General features: G+C 41.5%; 1 long non-coding RNA gene across 1 annotated transcript; it reads right to left on the reverse strand.

The window, feature by feature from the left end:
* Positions 1–6,304: 6,304 nt before the first annotated feature.
* Positions 6,305–13,669, reverse strand: LOC126199026 (uncharacterized). The gene is made up of 3 exons (XR_007540119.1): positions 13,457–13,669; positions 10,120–10,197; positions 6,305–10,023 (listed from the first exon to the last, which is right to left on the reverse strand). It is a non-coding gene; the product is annotated as an uncharacterized LOC126199026 (long non-coding RNA).
* Positions 13,670–21,125: the final 7,456 nt, after the last annotated feature.

The raw sequence follows: 21,125 nt of genomic DNA on the forward strand, positions 1-21,125 counted from the left end.
TGCAGATGAACACTTACGATAAAAGCAGAAAGGCTACTTCTCATAGTTTTCAAGTTTTTCTGACAGTCTTAGTGCCTGTTTACCAGATCTTTTTATTTCAATTATTCAAGGCACTAATAAACATTTATTAGGCATAATAAAAGGTTTCAGGTATAATATGAGTGCCAGAAAAATGTGTTCGAACTTCCAGTGCGCCTCTTTGATGATGCTACTTTTTAGGGCCTTATATGCTTGCATCGCAAAACCAAATCCACTTTTCTAGATAGTTTAGAATATGCTCTTTCTAATGACCATAGTTAAGAAGATTTTGGAGAAAACACTTTTTTGAAAAGTTTGACTAAAAATATCCATTTTTAGCACTTTTTGAAAAATCGTCAACTTCACCCTAGATTTGTGAAATAATGGAAAACAGTAGGAGAATGAAATTTTATATTCTAAGACCTTGTGTTGGTGAGTTATGGTGTGCAAAGTTTCATGTACATCCCAGAATTATATTTGGAGATATAAAAAACTAAAGTTCGCATTTTTTTAAAACAGCTATTTTTTCGCCCAAATTTGCTTCAAATTATCTATATCAAAATTACTCAGAAATCCTTTTCTTAATATTTTACTTTAAAGAGCTCTAAAAGTTGTATAAGATGGCCAAGTTTTGTTTCATTCATGGAAATACTTACAGAGATATCTCGTCTCAAATTTGCTGAAAATTCAAGGATACACTATTGGAAGCTGTGCTATGGTTTCAAACAAGTGACTATATCTCTACAAGTATTGAATTTGTGAAACTGAAACTTGACCAGTGTTCATTGAGAACATGTGTGAATGTTCATACAAAATTTCATCAAAATCCATGATGGTCATGTGGGAACATTTCTCGATATTAGACCACTTGGCATGGAATGGCCCAACACAATACAGCGTTCCAGAAATCGTACTTACCAAACTGGTTGGCAGAGATATTAACAGTATCCAAAGTGCAGAGAACGAACCCTAGGACATATATCTTAAAGGATGGCTAGGGTGAAGAAATTGCAGGATGCTTTAACATGGAGGAGTTGCAGAAGAGCTCTGAGCCACATGTATTTCTCATTGAGTGCGTGATAAGACGTAGCGGGAATAGAGTGCTAGTTAAATGGATAATCCATCATCAGAAAACAGTTAGATTGATGCTTCCCAACAAACATCAACCTACTCTCATTGCACACAGACCAAGTCTCTCCCATCTGCTCAATTTCCCACTTCCAGCTCCACTCCCCCCAACACCTCAAAATTCTAGTCAACACTATCTGGAACCACAATACCCCAATTCGGTAATTTAACCTTTCCTCCAAACCTCTCTCCCAATTCAAAACCTCTGTCCTATCCAAAGGCCTCACCTTCAGCCCCAGTCCCAGATTCAACCAAACTGCCCTTGTTAAAGATTTACTGTCCTACACTCGTAGTCTCTGCTGGAAATATCACTTTGCCATGAAGAAAAATAATCCTGATCCCACTCCTAATGATCCAACTCCCCAAGACACTATCCAAATTGAACCTTGCCTGGAACAGTTCCGTCCTCCATCACAGCGGGACCCACCTCCTCTTCCTCAAAATCACCCTCTCCAAACCTTCCAGGAATTTCTCACTTCCAGCCTTGCCTCTCAATCTTTCTTGAAAAACCTTAATCCTACTCCCAACATCACCACAGCCGAAGCCCAGGCTATCCATGATCTGAAAGCTGACCGATCCATCATCATTCTTCTGGCTGAGAAGAGTTCCACGACCGTGGTACTTGATCGTTGGGAGTATGTGGCTGAGGGACTGCGTCAGCTTTCAGACAACACTACATACAAAGTTTGACAAGGTAATCCCATTCCTGATGTCCAGGCAGAGCTTCAAGCAATCCTCAGAACCTTAGGCCCCCTACAAAACCTTTCACCTGACTCCATCAACCTCCTGACCCCACCGACACCTCGCACTCCTACCTTCCAGCTACTTCCTAAAATTCACAAACCCAAACATCCCAGCCACCCCATTGTAGCTGGTTACCACGCTCCCACATAACGTATCTCTGCCTACGTAGATCACCACCTTCAACCCATTACATGCAGTCTCCCATCCATCATCAAAGACACCAACCACTTTCTCGAATGCCTGGAATCCTTACCCAGTCTGTTACCCCCGGAAACCATCCTTGTAACCATTGATGCCACTTCCCTATACACAAATATCCCGCACGTCCAGGGCCTCGCTGCAATGGAGCACTTCCTTTCACGCCGATCACCTGCCACCCTACCTAAAACCTCTTTCCTCATCACCTTAGCCAGCTTCATCCTGACTCACAAATTCTTCACTTTTGAAGGCCAGACATACCAACACTTAAAGGGAACAGCCATGGGTACCAGAAAGGCACCCTCATATGCCAAGCTATTTATGGGTCACTCAGAGGAAGCCTTCTTGGTTACCCAGGCCTGCCAACCCAAAGTTTGGTACAGATTTATTGATGACACCTTCATGATCTGGACTCACAGTGAAGAAGAATTCCAGAATTTCCTCTCCAACCTCAACTCCTTTGGTTCCATCAGATTCACCTGGTCCTACTCCAAATCCCATGCCACTTTCCTTGACGTTGACTTCCCATCTGTCCAATGGCCACCTTCACACATCCGTCCACATCAAACCCACCAACAAGCAACAGTACCTCCATTATGACAGCTGCCACCCATTCCATATCAAACGGTCCCTTCCCTACAGCCTAGGTCTTCGTGGCAAACGAATCTGCTCCAGTCCTGAATCCCTGAACCATTACACCAACAACCTGAAAACAGCTTTCGCATCCCGCAACTACCCTCCCGACCCGGTACAGAAGCAAATAACCAGAGCCACTTCCTCATCCCCTCAAACCCAGAACCTCTCACAGAAGAACCCGAAAAGTGCCCCACTTGTGACAGGATACTTCCCGGGACTGGATCAGACTCTGAATGTGGCTCTCCTGCCCCGAAATGAGATCCATCCTTCATGAAATCCTCCCCACTCCACCAAGAGTGTCCTTCCGCCATCCACCTAACCTTCGTAACCTCTTGGTTCATCCCAATGAAATCCTCAAACCACTTTCCCTAGCCTCTGGCTCCTACCCTTGTACCGGCCCCTGGTGTAAAACCTGTCCCATGCACCCTCCCACCACCACCTACTCCAGTCCTGTAACCTGGAAGGTGTACACGATCAAAGGCAGAGCCACGTGTGAAAGCACCCACGTGATTTACCAACTGACCTGCCTACACTGTGATGCATTCTATGTGGGAATGACCAGCAACAAACTGTCCATTCGCATGAATGGACACAGGCAGACAGTGTTTGTTGGTAATGAGGATCACCCTGTGGCTAAACATGCCTTGGTGCACGGCCAGCACATCTTGGCACAGTGTTACACCGTCCGGGTTATCTGGATACTTCCCACCAACACCAACCTATCCGAACTCCGGAGATGGGAACTTGCTCTTCAATATATCCTCTCTTCCCGTTACCCACCAGGCCTCAATCTCCGCTAATTTCAAGTTGCCACCACTCATACCTCACCTGTCATTCAACATCATCTTTGCCTCTTCACTTCTGCCTCGACTGACATCTCTGCCCAAACTCTTTGCTTTAAATATGTCTGCTTGTGAGATGTCTGCTTGTGTCTGTATATGTGTGGATGGATACGTGTGTGTGTGTGTGTACGCGAGTGTATACCCGTCCTTTTTTCCCCCTAAGGTAAGTCTTTCCGCTCCCGGGATTGGAATGACTCCTTACCCTCTCCCTTAAAACCCACATCCTTTCGTCTTTCCCCCTCCTTCCCTCTTTCCTGATGAGGCAACAGTTTGTTGCGAAAGCTTGAATTTTGTGTGTATGTTTGTGTGTCTGTCGACCTGCCAGCACTTTCATTTGGTAAGTCACATCATCTTTGTTTTTAGATATATTTTTCCTACGTAGAATGTTTCCCTATATATATATATATATATATATATATATATATATATATATATATATATATATATATATATATATATATATGGTTATAATATATATATATATGGTTATAATAATATATATATGGTTATAATAGAGGGAAACATTCCATGTAGGAAAAATATATCTAAAAACAAAGATGATGTGACTTACCAAATGAAAGTCCTGGCAGGTCGACAGACACACAAACAAACACATATACAGACACAAGCAGACATATTTAAAGACAAAGAGTTTGGGCAGAGATGTCAGTCGAGGCAGAAGTGCAGAGGCAAAGATGTTGAATGACAGGTGAGGTGTGAGTGGCGGCAACTTGAAATTAGCGGAGATTGAGGCCTGGTGGATAACGGGAAGAGAGGATATATTGAAGAGCAAGTTCCCATCTCCGGAGTTCGGATAGGTTGGTGTTAGTGGGAAGTATCCAGATAACCCGGACAGTGTAACACTGCGCCAAGATGTGCTGGCCGTGCACCAAGGCATGTTTAGCCACAGGGTGATCCTCATTACCAACAAACACTGTCTGCCTGTGTCCATTCATGCGAATGGACAGTTTGTTGCTGGTCATTCCCACACAGAATGCATCACAGTGTAGGCAGGTCAGTTGGTAGATCACGTGGGTGCTTTCACACGTGGCTCTGCCTTTGATCGTGTACACCTTCCGGGTTACAGGACTGGAGTAGGTGGTGGTGGGAGGGTGCATGGGACAGGTTTTACACCGGGGGGCGGTTACAAGGGTAGGAGCCAGAGGGTAGGGAAGGTGGTTTGGGGATTTCATAGGGATGAACTAAGAGGTTACGAAGGTTAGGTGGACGGCGGAAAGACACTCTTGGTGGAGTGGGGAGGATTTCATGAAGGATGGATCTCATTTCAGGGCAGGATTTGAGGAAGTCGTATCCCTGCTGGAGGGCCACATTCAGAATCTGATCCAGTCCCGGAAAGTATCCTGTCACAAGTGGGGTACTTTTGTGGTTCTTCTGTGGGAGGTTCTGGGTTCGAGAGGATGAGGAAGTGGCTCTGGTTATTTGTTTCTCTACCAGGTCGGGAGGGTAGTTGCGGGATGCGAAAGCTGTTGTCAGGTTGTTGGTGTAATGCTTCAGGGATTCCCGACTGGAGCAGATTCGTTTGCCACGAAGACCTAGGCTGTAGGGAAGGGACCGTTTGATGTGGAATGGGTGGCAGCTGTCGTAATGGAGGTACTGTTGCTTGTTGGTGGGTTTGATGTGGACGGACGTGTGAAGCTGGCCATTGGACAGGTGGAGGTCAACATCAAGGAAAGTGGCATGGGATTTGGAGTAGGACCAGGTGAATCTGATGGAACCGAAGGAGTTGAGGTTGGAGAGGAAATTCTGGAGTTCTTCTTCACTGTGAGTCCAGATCATGAAGATGTCATCAATAAATCTATACCAAACTTTGGGTTGGCAGGCCTGGGTAACCAAGAAGGCTTTCTCTAAGCGACCCATGAATAGGTTGGCGTACGAAGGGGCCATCCTGGTACCCATGGCTGTTCCCTTTAATTGTTGGTATGTCTGGCCTTCAAAAGTGAAGAAGTTGTGGGTCAGGATGAAGCTGGCTAAGGTAATGAGGAAAGAGGTTTTAGGTAGGGTGGCAGGTGATCGGCGTGAAAGGAAGTGCTCCATCGCAGCGAGGCCCTGGACGTGCGGGATATTTGTGTATAAGGAAGTGGCATCAATGGTTACAAGGATGGTTTCTGGGGGTAACGGATTGGGTAAGGATTCCAGGCGTTCGAGAAAGTGGTTGGTGTCTTTGATGATGGATGGGAGACTGCACGTAATGGGTTGAAGGTGTTGATGTACGTAGGCAGAGATACGTTCTGTGGGGGCTTGGTAACCAGCTACAATGGGGCGGCCGGGATGATTGGCTACAATTATATATATAAAATTATTGCAGAGGTACTAGAACCTAATTAGACTAAGTTCCACCAGAAACACTTAACTAAAGGCAAACGTATTCGTCTGAGGTGGGTGGCTCTAATACAGTTTCCACTACCACGACCAATTGAAAACATTTCATTCAAGTAAGTGGGATCCAAACACTTTTTTCCACGGCAACAAGCATGTGAACATATATATATTTCTCTCAAGTAAGTTTTTATAAACATTTTTTCCACTACAATGACAACGTGAACATATAGAATTTAATTGGTGGAACTCACGTACTTAAAACTACTTCTGACTGGATGGCTAATGGCAGGTGAAACATACAAACTAAAATCTAATCTATATAACAACTCAGATCGAAGCAAATATGGGCTGCGAAAATTTTATTTTTTTCTTCTTCTTCATTATAAAATGTACAAGTGAACTGGCCAAATTTATTTATTTTTTGCTCATGTACATTAAATAGTAGTAACGGTCAAAAAATATATTTACATATATACATAAAGACTTTTTAAATAATTTATTCGAGATTTTAAAATTTTTTTTTTTTATGATTTTCTTTCAGAGGATAATTAATACATATTTACACACACTTAACACAGGCTCGCGCACATTTGCACACTCAGACATACAAGGAAGCACGCAATCTGATACACACTACAAAACTCTCATCCAATATTTATACACACACCCACGTAGGCATTGCAAATAATCTTCGATAGATAGAGCTCTCGATGCCATGCAACGCACACCCTTAGCCCGCCTCTGGGTTGCACCTTTCAATGTGCGATATGCATACATTTTTGACCGAAGACCTACAAACTCCACAATCGGTGATCCATTTGACTCGTCCTTCATGAGACCGATAACCTTGTTGTTCTGTGGAACAATTCCATAAGGATTATCGGCCACATAAGAAGATGTGCCAAATTTATTACTGTGGTACCCAATTACTTCATATGGATCGCAGTTCTTCACCCAATAGATGAAGCTATCAGTATCCATATAAAGAAACTTAGGATCTGCGAAATGAGTTTTCGCGAACTCATAATGAAAGTGGTACATGTGAAGTTTGGACAGGACTAGTATGCACATCACCACATAGATGGGTTTAGTAAACTATACTGCAGTTTTCGCCATCTCCACAGCAACGAAGTTCTTATTGAATATGGTGACCCGCTTAAAATTTGGTCTGGCAATGCATTTTCTTACGCCATAATGCCCACCCCATCAATCAGGACTGCTTGAAGGAGATGGCCCAGGTGATTTTAACCAGCTCCATAACCAACCTGAGGCACTGCTGGAGGTTACGATAGTGAATTATATACCGCTGCTTATCCCCCACCGTAGTCATCAGTTTCGGTGTGGAACCTCCTCGTGGAACTAGTTGCTCTGGACACTGCGGCAAATCGGAATGCGCATCATGCAAACTAATAGGGTATGCGAGTTCTGCCTCCACAACATACCCTATATCAGAATCAGCTTCCATACTCGCCACGATTTTTCCACCTAATCCCTTGTATTCATCTCCGGACAGCCACCGAAACTCGGAAATTGGCAGTGATTGCCCATATAAGTTATTCACGTCAAGGTACATTATATAACTTGAATCAAGGGATGCGTTCAACCTGTCACCCATCCGTGGGTTATTTGCTTTCACACATCTATGGACACATTGTCAAAGTCCCCCACAGATCCCTCACTCAAAGAAGCATGCCAGGATCTGTCAATAATTCGATGTTGCACTTCATTTTCTTGAGCATCGCGTCGCACGACAACCCATGTGCTGTGTAATAAAAGGCTGGGTCCAGAGAATATGTGGTCATACATAGACTCCGGAACTTCTAGAAAACGTCCACAAGCAAGCACACGTCTATGTTCATGTAAAGCTGTGTGTACTCTCCTAAAGTGGAAATATTGAATTCCTGGCAGACATTCACAGCATGCTCATACTCTGCAATCGTTATGGCGTCGCCTATGAGGTTACTGGAGAATGCAGTAATGTCGGGTAGCCTGGTTTCGTTGATTTTGGCCATACTATCCACATACTCATGTGGGAAAACCACCTTCCTAGTCGCATGTTGAAACTTTTCCTTGACAGGAAATGCTGCTCGAGTGATATGCGTATCCCCAAGAGGTAGAGTCTCAACAAGTCTCTGTAGTGGTGCTTGCATAAAACGTAGCGTATCAAGGAAGTGGAGAGAAATTCTTGGCGTCATTCGTTTGGAGAATGAAATATACTTCTCGATGCTCTTAGGTAGGACACTGACCTGATCTTTCTCCAAACCAAAATCGGCTAATGCTCAACTAGAAAGTGAGCGTCATACCCACTTAAATTGTGGAATAAAACGGGTATGTGTCTAGGTAACTGGTACTTCAAATTGCATGTGTTGTGAGCTGCGCCACAGAATTTCCCTGTAAGGTGACAGTGGTCCCTACGAGGAGTTTCCGCTTTTCTGTCTAAAGGTAGCTCACAAATATGACAAACAGTGGCATTATTATACAGATCTTCATTCTCCATCGATTTGGTAATGGGGACGTTCCCGCTGTAAAGCTTATCAATCTCCCGTGAAAATTTTTCAAGCTCAGAGAGCAACCAAACCGCAGGATTATCCCTGCGTAAGATTTGTATCAGTTAAGGTTGGAGTCATACGACGATACAATTTGGTACGCTGCCGCATATGGTACGTGTTTCTCTGTAAAGGTGATGTGTGAGATTGTATGGTCAGCTTCACAGTGGGTCACAGGAGCGAGGAGGCGTTCGAAGTTGGCGTAGACTACAAACGGACGCCGCTCCCGGTGGTAAGCATTTTTAAACTTTATGAATTTGTTTTCCTCAGTGGCAATGATAACATGTACTGCATCCTTGGAGGTACAGTCTACTAGATGTATAGCTAATAACTGTTCAGAGGAGAAATAACTGAGGCACCTTAAACAAATATTCTTTTTTCATTTGTCACTTAACTGGGAATAAAGGAGTTGGGAAATGTCCTTGATCCACACATAGTGATAATTGTCACCTTCAGAAAAGGGAAGCATATTTACATGCAGCTCTCTCATACCGGCAAATTTTGAGAAATGGAGAGGACCGACTACAATATGCTCGTTTTGCTCATCTGGCTAAGTTTTGTTTTTCTTCTACAGGCCATAAACATGTACTGATATTCTGATATTCTTGGCCTCTAATTTAGTTGTGTCCTGGATTTTGACGGGGAACTCAATACCATCAAAGTTATAACATGAATGTATATTATCACCTCCATTGTATGTACTGGGACGCTCAGGATGATTTCTTCTATCGTACTTTCTCTCGCAAGCCAGGATTGACCATGCAAAACAAGCCTGATCTTTTCTATTTTCGACATTAATGCATGCATGCTTATTAGCTATATCTTAAGGAAACTTGATATTGCTAGACCCTCCGTTTAATGGATCGTGGACATTTATATGGATGTCCAGGTGTAGAATTCTGCTGAGTGCCTTAGCTGAGCCACTTATTTCCATCTTGGAAAACCGGCCCAATATGACACTCAAGGTGGATTTACAAAACCACTCGGCGATTGATGTGCTCCGCGTTATCACGCCATTATCCCCCCAAAGGTTATGGATGCTAGTCTCTCCATTACCAGACTCAACTTTGGTGGGATGCGATAACTCAATGCAGAGAACTGCACTGCATTTAATGGCATGATAACATGGATTATCGACTACCTCGAGGAGCTCCGCCTCCAGGACAGGGAGGCACGAGTTTAGAAATCCAACAGGATCGTGGTACCCCCCTTTCAGGTTCTGATCCTAGTGATCGAGATTTGCTCCTCAAAGGCATCCGCAATCTCCGAGTACTGCAGGCGTGCCCCAGTGCGAGCATCCGGAGGCTGGCTTGGTGACCTCGGCGGAGGCGACAGATTCCCATGCGGCGCCAGGTGCACGTGGCGGCCGGGGAGAGCCGGAGTGCAAACAGCCAGGCTGTGTGACCTTGGCAGCGGCAGCTCTCTGCGGGGTGACCAATGGCATCTTCACCGGACGGTTTAGCCGCCGCCATGGGTGAGTAATTACTTTTTTGGCTCTGACTCCAAGATGTGAACAATTCATCCAGTCTATGGGACCCTCAATCCATCGTCCAGTAAGTGCTTATAATCACCTAGAACGAAGGAGATATTTTATAAATGGAATTGTTTGAGAAAAAGACATAAGTATATTAATATTATTAGAGATATGTAATTTTTTTAAAACTTACAAGTAGGCTGATGACATATCTGTTGCTGAATGGCCTCGATCTGTCTATCGACAGCCATAAGATCTTCAATAGTGTTTCCTGTAACAGAGTGAAACATAATTTTAGTTATTTTGAAAGGTTAGCTCGAGTTAGGGTGACCAGATGCAATTGTTTAAAAAGGAGGACAAAAAGCTTTGAAAAGAAGGACAAAGGAAGAAAAAAGAGGACACATCAAATGGAGCAACTGCAGATGAGGCTACCACCTGTCAGCTTTGGACAAGTCACGTGACTGCCGGGAATTACAGGTTAAACTAGTAGGCTACTTAATTGTTACTGATAGTCAGTTGGTGATTCCCAGAGCAATATTTTTATTATTTTAAATTAAAAACATTGATTGTGGTGACAGTGTGGTATCAACTGTTTAAGATTTAATAAAGACGGCTGCCTAAACGCCATTCCTGATTGGCTACTTTCATGTGACTTGTCCAAAGCTGACGGGTGGTATCCTCATCTGCAGTATTCCCATCAAATATACGTTCACTTTTAATAAATGAGTTTATTATTTATAGACATAACATACATCCAATCCTACTCGGGGGAACCAATTTTTTGCAGAAGTTTAGGCTTACTTAACAGATAATTGTAAAATGACACACATGAAAATTCTTTTAAATTAAATTGGACCATCAACAGACCTTTCTCTGATTCAAAGTTTAATCTATTCCTCTCATCAGTCCACTGTGTGGTAATTACAGAAAATATTCTTTCGGCATTTGCATTATATCCTGAAATACTGAAAAAAGTATTCAGAAAATTTAGCAACTCTGAGTGACAATCAACTGACTTACTGTTACAAAAAAACTTTGCCCATTTTTTACTACAAGATAAAGTACTAAATTCTGGATCATCATTATTCCTTTTTAGAAATTGCCTGAAATTGCAGAACTAATCACAACATTTTGCATCTTCGGAAATACGGAAGCGTCCGATCCCGCCCGTCTGCTTTGACCCATGATGTCACAAATATGGCGGAAACAAAAACAAACACACGCACACACTTTCCACAAGAAGCCTAATGACACTAACGGGACAAGTGCGGGAAATGGGGTGTTTTGGGTGGGGGCAAACTAAATATAAACAAATTTAGACGCCTTGCGTAGCTACAACGTGTAAGTGAAGACAGCCATGCATGAATACCCACGCACCTCCCCAGGGGTCGTAACCCCTGCAACCCATAGAAGATAAAGATGCTTCAGTAGCTGATTAGTGTTTTTTGTCTTAAAAAAAAACCTCACGGGATACAACGAACAGATCAGAAAGATAAATATAATAAACTAAAACAGAAATTGGAGGAAACAGATAATTGAAATAAGTAATAAGTGTTTTTAAATTAAAAAAAAAAAAAAAAATCTCACGAGATAGAACGAACAGATCAGAAAAGTAAATAAAATAAGATAAAACAGAACTGGAGACAGCCACACTCAAACCAAACTCCGCGCCGTCATGACGTCACACACGACAACACCCTTACGTCACGGGTCAAAGCCGACGCGTGGGATCGGACGCTTCTGTCGACCCGCATCTTCAATTTCAAAGGCTTTACGTTTCTCCTGCATATACACAAGGATATTCGCAACATCACTGTAGCAAAAATCATTTTTAAGTGACATCCATCTAAAACATGAGAAGTCCTCAAACATACAAAGCCACCATTTCAAATATTCATGGCATGATTGATAAAGTAAAGTAGCTCCCTAGCTCCCTCCAGAAAAATTCTGACTTCTTTCTCGAAGCCTACCTCTGTTGCAATTTTCAGGATCTGCTTGACCTTAAGGCAAATGAATTTTTCACTTAATCGATCTTCAAGCACCTTACATACTGACTAAAATTTCAATGACATCAACCACAGAGTTATCCTACATTCCTAATTCCAGAATACTTGTACTGAACAAAGACATAAATGAATACAAATACCACAAGTGAGCTTCACTCAATCTATTCTCAAAAAATTGAAACAAAATCTTTGGTGGTCTGCTTTCAGAGAGAAAGTAAGCTTTAAGAGCAGCATACATTTCCTGTACCCTTTAAATGGCTGGAAAAAGAAACAGCAACCTAGTATTCACATGAGACAGGATTTGATTGTAATTAACTTCACCGAATTCACAGAAAGATCGCAACTGTTCTTTTCTAACTGTGTAAATAGAAAAATAATTATGTATTTTTACAAGTAATACACTAAATCAATAGAAAGACAATCAGCTACATGCTGAATTGTATTGTGTAAAACGTGAGCTGGACATCCTACTCCAATTAAATACTCATTTTTCAGAGATGTCTTTCATCTGCTAAATATATTATTGCTTTCCTTGCAGTTAATACCACCAAAGTTTGTGTTTGAATTATCACCAGTAAATGACACACATTAACAACACCCAAATGCTGTAAAGTTTCTGTAATGTACTCTGCAACTGTTTCAGATGTTTCATTTGGAGTAGATTTTGATTACTTTTATTTTTAAACCACCCCGTTTGTAGTCAAAATATCGTCTAACAATCGAAAACATTTTTATATTGCCATGGTTACTTCCATCAGTAGAAACGCCAAAACATGATATACCACTCAAGTCTTCCAGTGTTACAGTGAAGGCACGCGGAGCAATCACATTATTTACAATACTTTCAGTTTTGTCCTGGCTGAGAAAATCTTTTTAGCAACATCAGAGTCAAAATAAATTGCTTCATTTAATTTTGGCGTACAATCCATTGATCTGTAGGTAAAATGATGCATAACATTATGGAATGCTAATGCTCCTTCTCCAGCAACAACTCTGGCTTATAGCAGAAGTAGATGGTTGTTGCTGAAATAATGTCTCTATCCTAGACATTGAACTGAAAGCCTGAAGGTTTTTTTATGCTTCCGAGTGCCAATATGATGTTCAAGATCTTGGTCACCTGTGCAAGAAATTTAACATTTCAGTAACAAAGCAACATGCATTTCGTATTATAGCGTTCAGACAGCCAATAAGATTGCGTGTTTCTGCCGGGAATTAAAACTAGTTGTCACTTGTTACTGATTGTCAGTTGGTGGTTAACTGAGCAATATAAATACAAATAAAAACATTGATTGTGGTGACAGTGTGGCGTCAATTGTTTTGATATGACAACAACACGGAATTGTTTACAAAGCGAAAAACGTAAGACCATTGACCTCCCTTCATTCGATGCACCGCTAAACATAAATTCAAGCAACAGCTGACGACATGTAAACTGCGCTTTAACCTTCCGAATACAAATAAATTGAATGACTGTGAAACAATGAAATAAAACCATGACAGTTAATCTGTCGAGTTATTTTTTACCTTTATTGGCCACAGAGACGTACGTTCCAGCTCCACATATCTTACATTCCACTTCAAATTCATTTCTCCCTTTCTTGAAAGCCGGATATTTGCAGGAAAGGACATCATAAAATGTACACTTTCGTTTACGCATAGCCAAATATTTTACGTAACTCACTCGGTTAAAAATTACACTCACTAATAGCAAGTGCACTACAGGCAGCCTAGCCAGTACAAAGCGTCGAAAGCGAAGATACGAACGAAAATTTTAAATAATCGATATTTGCATTCGCTTATAGGTCGTGCGTGTTTATCACGAAGGCTGTGCCAATTGTTAAAGTATTTAAGAAAAGAGCAATAGAACGGGACGAATTGTAAATTTAACTGTATTACACGAACTTTGCGAAAAAGCTGGACACTGTAAAAATCCGCCCGGTCCCCGGACAAAGAGCTAAAAAGGAGGACATGTCCGGATTAATTCGGACGTCTGGTCACCCTAGCTAGAGTGAAAGACGATTTATTATTCGGTATACTCACGTGTGTGGCGGTGTTCTGGGGCATATAGAGCTGGGCGCTGAATCCAATTGTGTAGGGGACTACGTGGGACAGCCTGCTTCCAACTCGAGTTGGAATTGCCTTAAGTGATCTAGAAACAAAGAAAAAAAGTAATAAGAGATACGAAATAAGAAAACAAATTTTTAAATGGTTAATATAAATGAGGAACAGATTAGATATTAAAATTATACTCACAAGGCAATTCTGGCTGTGTCTCGAGAACAGGAACCTGTTGGACCCCAGTCCGCTCCTCGCAGTTGATCAAGTCCGCGAGGTCCACTATAACAATGAAATATATATAATTAATAAGTGGAATATATAAGATATACAGGAAAATGGATAATGAAAAATAGAAATTATTTACTTACTGGGTAATGGCGTATCCTGGACTCTACGCCTCTTGGGTGTTGAGAGCCTGCTGCTGCTGCTGGTGTTAACTCTCTTCATCTTTGCAGAGAACAACGAAAAAGCAACGAAAAGCAAACGAACAGTCCGGCGGACAACGGATGAGTGAGAAAGATGACCAGGGGGTGACTCCTTATATAAATCTGATGACATAGTATCACGTGATCTTAGGATGAACCAATGGGTGTTGAGAATTTTGTCGGGGTGGTAATTGAGTTCAGTAGCACCCCTAGTAGCTGAAAGCTGAACTAGTTAGATCCTTCCAGGACTTGGTGGAGAGCTGAGCATTATATAATTTATAAAATTATAGACAAATAATTGATATTATTTAGAATAGAGACTGGATGACAATGAATTCAGGATTCGAGATGATAATGTGTGTGTGTGTGTGTGTGTGTGTGTGTGTGTGTGTGTGTGTAATAGGGTGTATTGTGTTAGCATGAATGATTTATTATTAAAAGTATGTTATATACGTGTAATTGGAGGTTGATGATAATAAGAATGGTGCTAGTAAGGGCTGAAGGAAATTTTTCTTGGTAAAGAGAGAATTTTGTATGAATAAAGAGAAGGTTAAGTATTTGTGGGATGATATAGAATTTTGGTGAGTTCTTATATTCTGTAGATAGGGATTTGAGTTGCGAACTTGGTGTTAGATTAAATTGGGGAGGTATGGCCTATCTATACATGCGTGTGTTTTTAGGGATCATTTTGGAGTAGGCAGTGGGGTCATGTGGATCGAATAATGAGAGTCACGTGATCAATTAACTTAGTGATGGGCCTCGTGGCGACACACATACTGTTGTGATGTCATGGATGTTTCCAGTCTCAAGCAAACAACTTTGGCGCAAAAAGTGTGGTAGTGCATTCTTGGTCTCACAAAGACACTTGGTGGATCGCGAACTGACAGACCGTTGTGTGCCGTCGGCATCGGCAGGTTCGAAACTGTTCAGGAAAGCAATTCTGGCACCATAAGTGTCCTGGACCAATGGACCGACTGTTGTGTGACATTGGGGAAGATTCCACTCTTGGCGAACAATTTTGGTGCGAAACGTGTGGGAGGGACGAATACACATGGTGTATGGACAACCTACCATTGTGACATCACAATCGATAGGTTTGAAAGAGCAAAACATGTTTACGCCTCTGGACCCACACGGTCCGAGCAGCCGCTGGAGCTCGCGGACTGCTGCCAACAGCTGTGAGGTGGGGCGAGGCGGTCGCTCTCTCATGGGTCGGTGGCGGGGCCAGGGGCGGCGACGATTTGAACTAATTCAGTTGGGGCCTACACCTCATGCATGCTGGTGCGATCTCAAAGATGTGTACTGAGTCTGTTGGAGAACAAGTGATGATGGTACTGCTTGAAATAAAGACTTCAGTCGTTTTTCCCTGCAAAATAACAGGATGTGAATTAAGTTAGTAAAAGTGCAGTTTATTATTTGACGCGATTTTGATAGGTTAGCAGTGAAAAAACATAAGTGACAGTCAAGTTCGTAGGATGTGGATAATTTCCTATGTGTGATCGATTATGGTGTTGGAATTTGAAATTGTGACAGATTTTTGTTATGGATGTAACGCAAATGGCTTTCTTTCCGCCGAAATTGGACATCTTGAATAAATAATAAATGATAATAATAGTAAATAGAAGTACAGTTTTCGAGAATTATCGTGTTGGAATTTGAATTTGGCGCAATTTTCTGGTGGAGGTAGGCCAATAATAATAAATAATAGTAAATGATAACGAATGATAATAAATGATAATGAATTATAATAAAGACAAGTATGGTTTTGCAGCCATTATCATGTTGGAATTTGAATTTGGCGCCAATTTTTTCTGGAGTGTTGGGTTAGTGGACATAGCACAATTGGCCTATTTTCCCGCCAAAATTCAAATTTCCCGCCAGTTTTCTGGGGGTTCGGTCAGTGGACGTAGTTCAATTGGCCTATTTTCCCGCCAAAATCAGCCATCTTGGATGACGTCATGCACTCTTGCCAAGCTTACATGCCGCCATCTTGGATGACTCATCGCCACCACCTTGAATAAATTTGGCAACAATGGAATGTGGACTGCACCCCCCTTGTCCCACTACTCTCCGCAGGAGGATCGATACGTAGCCCTGGTGACGAAAAGAAACAGACATCTCACTCCCAGGCTGATCACTGCAGATTTTGCAACAGCTACCAATACACATCTCTGGCAGAATCACTTCACAGCGATTAAATCAGGCTGGTTTTTACGCTCGTTAAATGCATCCCACTTCAACCACAGCATCTTCGTGAAAGAGTTCGTTGGGATAGGGAACATGTTGGTTTGGATCAGCATCAGTGGTCCTGAGTGACGTTGTCCGATGAACCCCGCTTCACTGCAGTAAGTAATTCTGGCAGTTGTGGAGAGAGAGGGATTACACATTACAGAAAGTTCATGAATGTCAGCGGTACGGCCCAGATGTTTCGTTGTGGACAGGAAATATGCTCAGCGGCCGAAAACCGCTGTATATTTTTGCGTGAGGCACTGTTACAGCACTACAGTACTGGAGGGGGATTATTCTGATTCATGCACATCTATTTATGGGTGCAGTAAGTCCTAACTTTCTGTTTATGGTCGATAATGCCCGCCCACATAGGACCGCTGAGGTGTTGGACGTACTGGAAAGTGAAGTTATTGAACATATAGAATGGCCTGCATACTCCCCGAACCTGGGATTCTCTTTGTAGATTTGTTTCTCAACGAACACCCCCTCCCTCAACCTGTAAGACCTGAAAACCGTCCTGAGAGAGGAGAAGGACAATGTTCTGCAAGGAGTCCTCTACAGTTTGATAGGCAGTATGAATAACAAGTGCAAAATGTGCATTAGTGGCGGGCATATTCCTTACTGAGAGTCGGACGTCGACCTTTACGTTGGGAGTCTGATCAGCGTAAAACTGAACGTCATTTGCGTATGTTCTCCTGCTTTCCTATGTGATGAAATCTGTATCACTTCTCGTTATTAAGATACCATTCCACTTCCGTTGCATATGTACTGTGTTTCATATCGTCCATCATTGCCTGTGATTATTCCTGTGCCAGAATGTGTCTGTTCTGTAGCTGTTGTCAAGCAGTATATATACTATTCCGCTTGTTAACTGATTGTATTATCGTTGGTTTGGGGCTTGGGTGTGTTGTCTGCTGGGTCATGTTTTGGAGTTTGTGCCAGAGTCAGTATTTCATTATTATACTTCTTGTCAGTCCTTTATAGTTTGCGTAATTATTTATGGCATACTTGAATATTGTCTTAGGCCAGCATGATTGTAAGGCTAAAGGTATAATGAGAGGCAGAAGATTTTACTGTTTGTTATAGTGCACTAGACGTTAATTCTTGCATACTTGAGTGCTGGCTGCGTTACTTGTGCTTGACGTTATTCATATTCTCTAACTTGTTGAGTTATTGTTAATAAATGTATTTAAAGTTTGTCAAGGATTTGTGTCCTTAAAACCTCCAGCCACTTTCCACTTGAACTGTTTTCTGTGCTGCTATATTACATCCTCAAAAGCACAGATTCAAAGTTGTTGTGTGATGTGTTAGATGCTAGTTAAGATGGTCTAAATATTCGTTTGAGCGCTAATATTCTCAGTCTTGCACACATCATCAGTTAAATAAGAAGTCACAAGTACTGTAAATATTAAAGTCACTCTATAAGAAATTTTGAAGTTACATTTTGTGCACTAAAATATTAGGGGACCGGAAAGTAATCTTGTCCTCCACTTGTCGATATCTATGTCATTTATTAGCTCACTCTGTCCTTCAGTGTCGTTGCAAAGACATTTTAAGGTTAGAGTGACTTGTTTACTCTTAAATATTGAATATTACTTTATTTTAAATTACCAAATAAGCAGCAACCAGTCGCAAAATCATGTTTTCTTTATTTAATTTTGCAAATCGATTTCAACTGATTAACAGCCATAATCAGTGCTACAGATACAAGAATAAAAATAAAAGTAATTAATAACAGCGACCAAATGAATAAATGTACATATAGCAGCGTAAAACCTATTAAATGTATATAGACGCATTAAACCATTTAAAATGCACATACACATTACCTTTCAACGAATATGTGCCATGAGTAGTAACACTGCCTTAAGCAGAGGTCAAACATAATGTGATACATCGAGAATTGATTATGACAACGAGAAACCATAAGGGGGCGCTGCAAATCAAACCCACCCTCTACGTGAAAAGATACAGCTAAAATAAAAATGAGAAGAAGAAATGACATACAAAATGAGGTAAAATATAACGATAAAATACTGAAATATTTACACAAATGGATATATTGACAAAGATTTTGTCAACCACATAGTACAGTTATATACACCAAAAAGCGATTTAGAAATTAGAAAAAAAGGAACAAACATAGGTGAGAAGCACACCATAGAACAAATTTTAAAAAGCTTTTTAAAAAATTTAAAATTATTTATCATATTATCGAAGAGCAAAAGTTAATCATAATGCCAAAACGTAAATCGGTGTGGGCATCCATCTAGCGTACAGTTAATGACATTCAGGAAGAGCGGATTTTTTTCGGCAGATGGCGCCACATTGCTGAATGCAAAGAAAATTATGGACATGAACGAAACAAACGTATTAAAGAAACAAGACCAAATGCAGAAATAAAGTGCTAGCACACTTAATACATAGGTCTATTACCACAGGCTCGATAGGATGAATTGAGAACTCGTAGGGGCTCTTACGGTGTGCTCGTATATCATGAGATGTAAATCCACACCATATGTCTGTTGGTGCAACTGACAAAGACGGCGAAAGCCCAATTAATGGGCGTCAATGCAAACTTAGTCACAATGACCTAATTCATTTCACCAATCTACTTATCTCTGCCCCCCTTTCGTTTTCCCTTGTCCTGTCATTTTCATTCCTATCAAGCAAATGCTCGGCGAAGAGCTCCCAAAAATGAACTCGCCTCACATTCACCTGCTCATTGAGAAGACACACGCTAGCTGAACTATGATGACAAAAGACCTCCATATCCTCTAGCGCAAAAAAAAAAAAAAACGAATGAGGTTATTAGTTTTTTGGATCTATACATAAGGAATAGTGATGGAGGGCTTCATTTTGGCATATTTCGAAAAAAGACATATACTGACTGTATCATAAATTATCATTCAGCCCACCCTAATCAGCATTTTTCAGATTTGCATTTAATCATGTTTTCTGTACCCCACTTTCTGAAGAGGATCGTAAAACTGAGTTAGATATTATTTTTTCCAAAACTAAATCTAATGACTATCCGCTACCCTTTGTTCAAAAAATTTATGAAAAATTTGCCAATAAATATAAAGACATGGGAGCAAATGAAGTAGTTGTAGGGAAAAATGAAGCAATGAAATATATTTCTGTACCATACTATGGGGCAGTTAGTCTTAAAGTTGCAGCTATTTTTAGGAAACTCAAGATTAAGATAGGTTTTTCAACCAAGAATACTTTGGGACAAATTTTAGATCATGGCGTATAAAGTAAAAGTTTTACATCAGTCGGGGGTTTACAAAATACTTCGTCTAAGCTGTAAAATTGAAACTAGATTTGCTCAACATGTCGCCGTTGACAGAAAGGATGCGGCTGATAGGTCGAATTTTGCAGCCCACATTATAAATAGTGGACATGAACTTCCTCGGATTGAGACACATTTGAGGTTATTACATAGAGCAAAAAAGGGAAATTATCTTGATTTGCTAGAGGATATGGAGATCTTTTGTCATCATAGATCAGCTAGCATGTGCCTTCTCAATGAGCAGGTGAATGTGAGGCGAGTTCATTTTTGGGAGCTCATTGCTGAGCATTTGCTTGAAGGGAATCGAAATGATAGGACAAGGAAAAACGAGAGGGGGCTAGAGGAGGGAAGAGTGAAAGGGGGTGGAGATAAATAGATTGGTGATATGAATTATGTCATTGTGACTAAGTTTGCATTGACGCCCTTTAATTGGGCTTTTGCCGTCTTTGTCGGCTGCACCAACAGACATATGGTGTGGTTTTTTTTCCTTTATTGAGTTTCGATTCCCCCCCGAAGTGGTCGGGCTGGCAGCAGCTTAGTATGCTGCTCTTCAGCCTACAGAATTTGTTTTAAAAAGAGGATGATAATAAATAATAAAAACAGGCAATAAAATTGGAGACTTAAATGTTAGCATGGCGGAAAAAATCGTGGATCTTAAAACACAGAAACAAAGGGATGATGATGCTAATAAAATACATATGAAGCAGACTGGTAAAATAATAGACAGACAATTAAAAAAAACACAGTGACAGTCTGGTTTCTGTTTGCAAGAGACATAAAATTCATACCCAGTGACAGCATGATTTCTGTTCGCAATACTTTAAAAAGACGAACAACACTGAACATTCACTTGGACACTGCACTAAAATGTTGGCAAATATAACATACCACAACCGAGGGCTGGTGGGGGGAACCTGGACAGAAGATGGGTAAAATAAAAGGCGGGGGGGGGGGGGGCAGAAGAGGAAAAACGAAGGGGGGGAAATGAGCCGATGGAGGACGATGACCCATAAGAGGGGGGGTGCTGGGCAGGCGTGACAGGGAGTGGGGAAGGCAGAGGAGGGGAATACAAAAGGAGTCGGGGGGGGGGGGAGAAGGGAGGTAGGGAGAGGGTGGGCGGGGAGAAAATAGGATGGAAGGGGTGGAAGAGGGAGCCCAGGGAAAAGACGGAGGAAAGGAGGGGGGG

The sequence above is a fragment of the Schistocerca nitens genome, chromosome 8, assembly GCF_023898315.1.
Source record: "Schistocerca nitens isolate TAMUIC-IGC-003100 chromosome 8, iqSchNite1.1, whole genome shotgun sequence".
Classification (NCBI taxonomy): Eukaryota; Metazoa; Arthropoda; class Insecta; order Orthoptera; family Acrididae; genus Schistocerca; species Schistocerca nitens.